Source organism: Rhincodon typus, chromosome 47, assembly GCF_021869965.1.
Source record: "Rhincodon typus isolate 14 chromosome 47, sRhiTyp1.1, whole genome shotgun sequence".
NCBI classification, from domain to species: Eukaryota; Metazoa; Chordata; class Chondrichthyes; order Orectolobiformes; family Rhincodontidae; genus Rhincodon; species Rhincodon typus.
The window spans coordinates 1702723-1712321 of NC_063378.1; positions in this window are offsets into that span (position 1 = coordinate 1702723).

Sequence of the window (9599 nt, forward strand, 5' to 3'; positions counted from 1 at the left end):
GTAAGTGTGTAATCCAGAGAGCGTGTGTAATTCAGAGTAAGTGTGTAGTTCTGGGAGTGTATAATTCTGGGAGTTTGTAATTCTGTCAGTGTAATTCTGTATTTGTGCATGTTTGATTCGGCGAGTGTGTTAGCTGGGTAGCCAGGTATTTTTGGGAGTGTGTTCATTGTGGAATGTGTCATTCAGGAAGCATCCTGTTCAGGGAGTGCATTAATCAGAAAGTGTCTTATTTGGGGATGGTGCTATTTGGGAAGTGCTTATCGGAAACATATCAACTATTCAGCATATCCATTGCAGTACGTGGCCATCAGAGAGTGTGTTGTTCAGTGAGTGTGAAATACAGGGAACAGGTTAATCTGGGAGACTGATTATCAGGGAGTGTGGTCATCAATGGAGCATGGAAATCAGGGAGCGTGCGGATGGGGGAGCACGTTGGTCAGGGAATGTGTCAGTCTGGGAGTGTGCTAATTGTGTGAGTCTTAATCGGGAGTATATTATTCAGTCGTGCGATACCCTGAGATTGCGTTAATCAGGGGGTGAGCTAATTGGTGAGTACATTATTCCACAAATGCCATGGACCTCATTTTAAAAAACAGGAAAACCTCAAACATTATATTCCTGCAGTTAGTCCCTCCCTCCGTCCCTCCTCAAACTGGAAAGAGAGGAACAGGTGGAAAATAATGTGTTTGTGGCTCAAAAACAGCACAGACTCAGCGTCCTGACCAGTAAAGATAGTAGGGACTTTGGCCAAGCTGCTGATGTGAGTGCTGTGTGAAACACGGTAGGTTTTGGACCCACGAGACATCCAGGAGGACCGCACCTTCCCCAGAGGGTCACTGTCCTTGCAGATTTGGAGCAGTAACCATCCTCAGAGGGCATGGCCCAGGAAGGAGAGAGGTCGCCGGAGCAGATGTACCAGAGGGTGGCCATAGAACATAGAAAAATACAACACAGGAACAGACCCTTCAGCCCATGATGCTGTGCTGAACATGACGCCAAATTCCCTTAATTCATTCATGTGATGAGGGCGTCGCTGGCTAACTAATTACCCAGAGGGCAGTTCAGAGACAACCACATTGCTGTGGGTCTGGAGTCACATGTAGGCCACACCAGGTAAGGATGGCAGTTTCCTTCACTAAAGGACATTAGTGAACCAGATGGGTTTTCCCTGACAATCAACAATGGATTCACGGTCATCGTTAGATTCTTAATTCCAGATGTTTTAACACCATCTGCCGTGGTGGGATTCGAGGTCCCCAGAACGTGATCTGGGTCTCTGGATTAACAGTCCAACGATAATACCACTAGGCCATCTCCTCAACTAATCCCTTCTGTCTGCCCTTCATCCACAGTACCCTCCCACCCCGTCCCTTGCATGGTCACTCAAAGTCATGATAGTCAGGTAAGGAGGGGTGCGGAGATACAGGGGAATGGGTTCACCAAAAGGAAAAGGGAGCTGTCTGTGTGGAGTTTGCACATTCTCCCCGTGTCTGCGTGGGATCCCTCCGGGTGCTCCAGTTTCCTCCCACAGTCCAAAGATGTGCAGGTTAGGTGGATCGGCCGTGGGAAATTCAAGGAGTTAGGTAGAAAGTTAAAAAGCAGGATCTCCAAGGTTGTAATCTCGGGATTACACCCTGTGCCACGTGCCAGTGGGAAGATAGTACAGCTCAACACATGGCTAAACAGATGGTGTAGGAGGGAGGGTTTCAGATATCTGGGCCATGGGGATCTCCAGGGCAGGTGGGAACTGTACAAGGAGGACCGTTTGCATCTAAACCGGAGGGGCACAAATATTCGGGGAGGCGATGGCCTAGTGGTATTATCGCTGGACTGTTAATCCAGAGACCCAGATAATGACCTGGGTTCGAATTCCGCCACAGCAGATGGTGTAATTTGAATTCAATAAATATCTGGAATTAAGAATCTAATGATGACCGTGAATACATTGTCAATTGTTGGAAAAACCCACCTGGTTCACTAATGTCCTTTAGGGAAGGAAACTGCCATCCTTCCCTGGTCTGGCCTACATGTGACTCCAAGACCCACAGCAATGTGGTTGATTCATAAGTGCTATCTGGGCAATTAGGGACAGGCTATAAATGCTGCCTGGTCAGCAATGCCCACATCCTGTTAATGAATGAAGAAAAAAGAAGAAAAAAAAAATTCTGGCTGGGAGGTTTGCTGGTGTCACTCAGGAGGATTTAAACGAGAGAGAGATAGTAGGGACTGCAGATGCTGGAGAATCCGAGGCAACAAGGTGCAGAGCTGGATGAACACAGCAGGCCAAGCAGCATCATAGGAGCAGCTCCTAGGATTTAAACGAACTTGGTAAGGGGTTGGGAATCAATGCAAAGGTGAATGGACTGAAAGGGAACTAGAGAATAGGGCCTGTAAGACTCAGGGGAAGAACAGGCAGGGTGTGGTTGCTGATCAAAGCGGATCTGGTGGACTGAAGTGCATCTGTTTCAATAGGAGAAGTGTAACAGGTAAAGCAGATGAATTTAGAACTTGGATTAGTACTTGGAACTATGACGTTGTTGCTATTACAGAGACTTGGTTAAGGGAGGGACAGAATTGGCAGCTTAACGTTCCAGGATACATATGTTTCAGGCAGGATAGAGGGGGATATAAAAAGGGGTGGAGGAGTTTCATTACTTGTTCAGGAGAATGTCACAGCTGTACTGCAAGAGGACACCTCGGATGGCTCATACAGTGAGGCAATATGGTAGAGCTCAGGAATAGGAACGGTGCAATCACATGTTTGCGGTTTACTATAGGCATCCCAACAGACAGCGGGAGATAGAAGAACAGATATGTAGGCAGATTTTGGCAAGATGTAAAAGTAACAGGGTTGTTGATGTGGATGATTTTACCTATCCCATATATTGCCTGGGACTCACTTGGTGCTTGGGGCTCAGATGGGGCAGAGTTTGTAAGGAGCGTCCAGGAGGGATTCTTGAAAGAGTATGCAGATAGTCCAACTAAGAAAGGGGCCATACTGGACCTGGTATTGAGGAATGAGCCTGGCCAGGTGGTTGATGTCTCAGTAGGGGAGCAGTTCGAGAACAGTGATCACAAATCAGTAAGCTTTAAGGTACTGATGGATAAAGTGTAGTTGTCAGGTGAAGGTGCTAAATTGGGGGAAGGCTAATTACAACAATATTAGGCAAGAACTGAAGAATGTAGATTGGAGGCAGATGTTTGAGGGCAAATCAACATATGGTATGTGGGAGGTTTTCAAGTGTAAGTTGCTGAGAACTCAGGACCGGCATGTTCCTGTAAGGATGAAGGATAAGTACGGCAAGTTTAGGGAACTTTGGATAACGAGTGATATTATGAGCCTAATCAAAAAGAAAAAGGAAGCATTTATCAAGGCTATGAGCCTGGGAACACACAAAGCAAGAGTGGAATACAAGGAAAGTTGAAAGAAACTTAAGCAAGGAGTCAGGAGGGCTAAAAGGGGTCATGGAAGGATTAAGGAAAATCCCAAGGCTTTTTATACATATATAAAGAGCAAGAGGGTAGCCAGGCAGAGGGTTGGCCCACTCAAGGACAGGGAAGGGAATTTATGTGTGAAGCCAGAGGAAATGGGCGAGGTATTAAATGAATACTTTGTGTCAGTATTCACCATAGAGAAGGACTTGGTGGATGATGAGTCTGGGGAAGGGTGTGTGGATAGTTTGAGTCATGTTGAGATCAAAAGGGAGGAGGTATTGGGGGTCTTGAAAAACATTAAGGTAGACAAGTCCCCAGGGCCTGATGGGAGATACCCCAGAATACTGAGAGAAGCAAGGGAGTTAATTGCTTGGGCCTTGAGGGAAATCTTTGTATCCTCACTGGCTACAGGGGAAGTCCCAGAGGATTGGAGAATAGCCAATGTTGTTCCTTTGTTTAAGAAGGGTGGCAGAGATAATCCAACTAATTACAGGCCGGTGAGCCTTACGTCATTGGTAGGGAAATTATTGGAGAGGATTCTTCGAGACAGGATTTACTCCTACCTGGAAATAAGTAATTGAGTTTTTTGAGGAAGTGACGAAAATCATCGATGAGGGTAGGGCAGTGGATGTTGTCTACATGGACTTCAGTAAGGCCTTTGACAAGGTCCCTCATGGCAGGCTGATACAGAAGGTAAAGTCACACGGGGTCAGAAGTGAGCTTGCAAGATGGATAAAAACCTGGCTCGGTCATAGAAGACAGAGGGTAGCAGTGGAAGGGTGTGTTTCTGAATGGAGGGCTGTGACTAGTGGTGTTCCTCAGGGGTCAGTGTTAGGACGTTTGCTATTTGTAATTTATATAAATGATTTGGAGGAAAATGTAACTGGTCTGATCAGTAAGTTTGCGGATGACACAAAGGTTGGTGGAATTGTGGATAGCGATGAGGACTGTTAGAGGATACAGTAGGATGTAGATCAGTCGGTGACTTGGGCAGAGAGATGGCAGATGGAGTTTAAAACGGAAAAATGTGAGGTAATGCATTTTGGAAGGTCCAATCCACATGGAAAATATACAGTAACTGGCAGAACCCTTAAGAGTACTGATAGGCAGAGGGATCTGGGTGTACAGGTACACAGGTCACTGAAAGTGGCAACACAGGTGGAAAAGGTAGTCAACAAGGCATATGGCATGCTTGCCTTCATTGGCCGGGGCATTGAGTTTAAAAATTGGTAGGTAATATTACAGCTTTATAGAACCTTAGTTAGGCTACATTTGGAATATTGTGTTCAATTCTGGTCGCCACACTACCAGAAGGATGTGGTGGCTTTGGAGAGGGTACAGAAAAGATTTACCAGGATGTTGCCTGGTATGGAGAGTATTAGCTATGAGGAGAGGTTGGAGAAACTTGGGTTGTTCTCACTGGAATGACGGAGGTTGATGGACGACCTGATAGAGGTCTACAAGATTATGAAAGGCATAGACAGAGTGGACAGTCAGAAGCATTTTCCCAGCGTGGAAGAGTCAGTTACCAGGGGCCATGGATTTAAGGTGCAAGGGGAAGGTTTAAAGGTGATGTACGAGGCAAGTTTTTCACACAGAGGGTGGTGGGTGCCTGGAACTCGCTGCCGGGGGAGGTAGTGGAAGCAGATACTATCGTGACTTTTAAAGGGCATTTTGACAAATATTGTTAGATTCCTAATTCCAGAAATGTCTTGAATTCAAATTCCACCGTCAGTCTATGGTGGGATTCGAACACACAACATTACCAGGGTCTCTGGATTAACAGTCCAACGATAATACCACTAGGCCACAATTTACCACCTAGGCAAAGGCAGATCAGTGAGGTAAATGGATGGCTTGAGGGATGGTGTTGAAGGCAGCAGTTTACATTTTTGGGACATTTGGATCACTTTTGGGAAAGGAGAAAGTTCAGAGAGATTAGAATTAGAGTTAGCTTGATTGTCACATGTACTCAAATGAGTACAGTGAAACGTTTATACATCATCGCCACTTACAGAGCCATCTTAGGTACAATAGTCCCTAGGCACAGCTTCTTCAGTTACAGTTCTTGAAAAAACAGAGAAGTGAAAAACTCCAGCATTGCAGATTTAGGGATAACTTACAAAATGGAGAAAAAGAAGTTCAAAAAGAAGTTCCAACCCAGTCCGTGCGGGGCCCGGCCCCCAGTCCGTGCGGGGCCCAGCTTCCAGACCATGCTGGGCCCAGCCCCCAGTCCCTGTGGGGCCCAGCTTCCAGACCTTGCAGGGCCTGGCTTCACCTCAGGGTTCATGAGGCCGGGAGATCGCTTTGGAATCACCTCGAGACCAGAAGTCCATGTTGGGCTGAGAAGTGGCCTCATCAGGTCTGTGCTGAGGCTGAGAATTCCAAGGCAGTGAGCTCGGAGGCCGAGAGGAGAGAAGATCAGGAGAAAAAGACAAAAGACTTTTTTTAAAAAAAGGAGTAAAAAATGAAAAGGAATGGACAGAGCGGATGAAGTCCGACTAAAGCGTCCTACTCCACCACCATCTTGGATCAAGGGTTTCACCTGAGCAGAGATGGAATGAATGTCCATAAGACATAGGAGCAGAAATTAGGCCATTCGGCCCATCGAGTCTGCTCAGCCATTCAATCATGGCTGATAAGTTCCTCAACCCCATTCTCCTGCTTTCTCCCTGTAACCCTTGATCCCCTTGATAATCAAGAACCTACCTATCTCAGTCTTAAATGTACTCCTTTCCTGGCTGGGAGTGTAAATAGTGTAGTGGGGAGTGGATTTGAATTTGTGTGGCATGGGGATGTGGGTTGACTCATGGGGCCTAGTTTTAGAAATAGCAGCAAGGGAAAAAAGAAACAAGGTGGCACTGGGGTAAAATAAGTGAGGGAAGGCTTGAGTGTTGACAGCGAATAAAGAAATGTTCACCTTCTGATAGAAAGAGATAAGGCCAGGGTTAAGTTGTACTTATGTATGTAAATGAGTACAGTGACTGGGGAACTGGAAGCAGAAATTGCTCTTGGGGAGTATGACGTTGACAAAACCAGGGCTGAAGCCAGTTCAGGACATCAATACCTGACATCCTGTATAGTAAGATTTTGACTAGAAACAGTGTGGATACAAAAGGAAGAGGTGTAGCGGTCTTGGTCAAAGGCAGTATCAATACCCTTGAACGTAGAACATGGAACAGTACACCACAGCACAGGCCCTTTGGCCCACAATGTTGTGCCGACCTATAGATCAAACTACCCTGCATACTCCACATTTTACTATCATCCATGTGCCTATCCAAGAGTTGCTTAAATGTCTCTAAAGTATCTACAACGAGATGTGGCTCCTGAATTGAAATCTCAATGGTTAGAAGTGACAAACAGGAAGGGGAATAGTGACCTTGTTGGGTATTACAGAGCCCCCAAACAGTGGGGGGGGACGTAGGACAGAGCATTTGTGGGCTGAATTGTAGAAAGCAGCAGGACATGTAGGGTTGATGGCCTGTATGATTAAGGTTATTGATGAGAAAATAAGGAAGACAAAGTAGGCATAATAATAGCAACAGAAATCAGGAAAAATGTCTCAAATGCAGGAGAGAGGCTGGAACCAGTCTGTAACAACCATGTTCCCCAACTAACCCAGTCCCATATCCCTCCAAACATTTGCTATTTATGAACTTCTATAAATGTTTTTTAAATGTTGTAACTGTACCCACATCCACCACTTTCTCTGGAAGTTCATTCCACATGCGAACCACTCTCTGTGTTCAAAAAAAAATGCCCCTCATGTTGTTTTTAAAAGTTTCTCATCTCACCTTAAAAATGTGCCCCCTGGTTTTGAACTCCCCCATCCTGGGGAAAAGGCCCTTGTGAATACCTTATCCATGCCCCTCATGATTTTATAAACCTCAATAAGGGCAGCACGGTGGCTCAGTGGTTAGCACTGCTGCCTCACAGTGTCAGGGACCCGGGTTCGATCCCACTCTCAGGTGACTGTCTGTGTGGAGTTTGCACATTCTCCCCGTGTCTGTATGGTTTCCTCCCACAGTCCAAAGATGTGCAGGTTATGTGGACAGACCATGCTGAATTGTCCCATAGTGTTCAGGGATGTGTAGATTAGGTGGGTTATAATGGTGTGGGTCTGGGTGGGATGCTCTGAGGGTCAGTGTGGACTTGTTGGGCCGAGGTGCCTGTTTGCACACTGTAGTGATTCTATGATCTATGATAAGGTCACACCTCAACCTCCAATGCTCCAGGGGGAAAAGTCCCAGTCTATATTTATATCTCAAACCCTCCATTCCTGCCTACATGCCTGGCAAATCTTTGCTGAATCCTCTCCAGCTTAATAATATCCCTCCTATAACAGGGTGACCAGAACTGGACGCAACGCTCCAGAAGAGGATGTTGAAGCCCTTGAGAGAGTGCGGAGAAGATTGACTGGAATGATACCAGGAATGAGCAAATTTAGATGCAGGGAAAGATTAGAGAGATTGGGATTATTGTCCGTGGAGCAGAGAAGATTGGGAGGTAACCTTATCGAGGTGATGAAAATGATGAACAATTTTGACAGGGTAAGGAAGGATATCCTGTTTACACTGGTTGGTGTGACAGTGACTAGGGATCACAATTTCAAAACTGTCAGCAAGAGAGCTAGGGAGTGGGATGAGGAGAAACTTCCTTTACTCAAGAGAGTTGTTGGGATTTGGAAGGTGCTGCCTGGGAGAGTGCTGGAGGCAGATTCCACATGAAGTTTCACAAGAGAGCTGGATAGATATTTGAAAGGGATGAATTCAGAGGGGATACGGAGACAGGGCTGGAGAGTGAGACTACCTGGGCAGCTGTTTTGGGAGCCCGTACAGACAGGCCAGGCCGAATGGCCTCCTGTGCTGTAAAATTCGATGAGTGTGTTTTTCCTGGGGGAGAGTGTTATCTCAGGAATGTGTGAATTTAGGGGGGTGGTGTTTTTCGGGAGTTTGTGACGTGTAAATTGAGGAGAGGGCTTTGCAAACGCAGTGGCCACAAACTGGCTTGGGGACTGTGCGAAATGGGTGGAGTGGGGTGTGGGGTGTCGGTGCGTAGATTGTAAGGTACAGTTCACGTCTCTGTGTGTCCCGCAGTTTGGAGGGGTTAAAGGATTGTGGTTCAAACTGATGACTGAAAGGAGCCGTAAGTTAGACCTGTAATATTTCACAGCACATTAAGCACACAGCGTGAAAGAAATCTCCACAGCCCCGTTCTCTCCGTTGGCAAAGAGGTTAATATTCGAATGGGAAAGGAGTGGTTTGCGCGGCTAAATTTGTAAATCTGGGTCGAGAGGATGAATATAAAATTCCAGCGGAGGTTCTGATGTTTGATGTGGGTGTTTCTCTCTCTCTCTCTCTCTTTCTGTATCTCGAGTCTGTTACTACCTCCTCGTCTGGTCCCCTGCCACATGCAAATGAGACTGATTTGCTTAAAGGCAGATACCGAAAGGCAGATCAACACTTGTGAGGAATGAGTGAAACGTGCTTGTTCCTCCCACTGTAAGGAGCTGACTCAAACTCCCCGCTCCTGAAGTGAGTCACAACCAGCTGGTCCCTGGAGCTGTTTCACAGCGGCCCAATTGGGCACAGCTCTCTCACTCTGTGTGTGCTCCAGTATTTCTGTCCCATCAGGATCCCAGCGCAGGGCATTCCAGCCCCCCCCCCCCCCCCCAGGAGTACCCAGCTGGCACCTGTGAATGTGCTGGGACACGTTGTTGGCACCACTGAAAAGGATGCTGTGTGGCTGAGGGTGGAATCTCAATCTGTGCAGTCCAGGTACACATCAGCATGTTATATCAGTCCTTCGCTGTACTTTCTGTAACCCTCCTCCATCACCCTACACCGCCCCTCCCTAACCCTGTAACCCTCCCCAACCCTGTAACACTCCCCCATCTCCCTACACCCCCCTCCCTAATCCTGTAACCCTCCCCCATCTCTCTACACCCCTCTAACCCTGTAACCCTCTCCCATCTCTCTACACCCCCCTAACCCTGTAACCCTCCCCCATCTCCCTACACCCTGCCTCCCTAACCCTGTAACCCTCCTCCATCACCCTACACCCCACCTCCCTAACCCTGTAACCCTCCCCAATCCTGTAACCCTTCCCCATTTCCCTACACCCCCCTCCCTAACCCTGTAACCCTCCTCCATCACCCTACA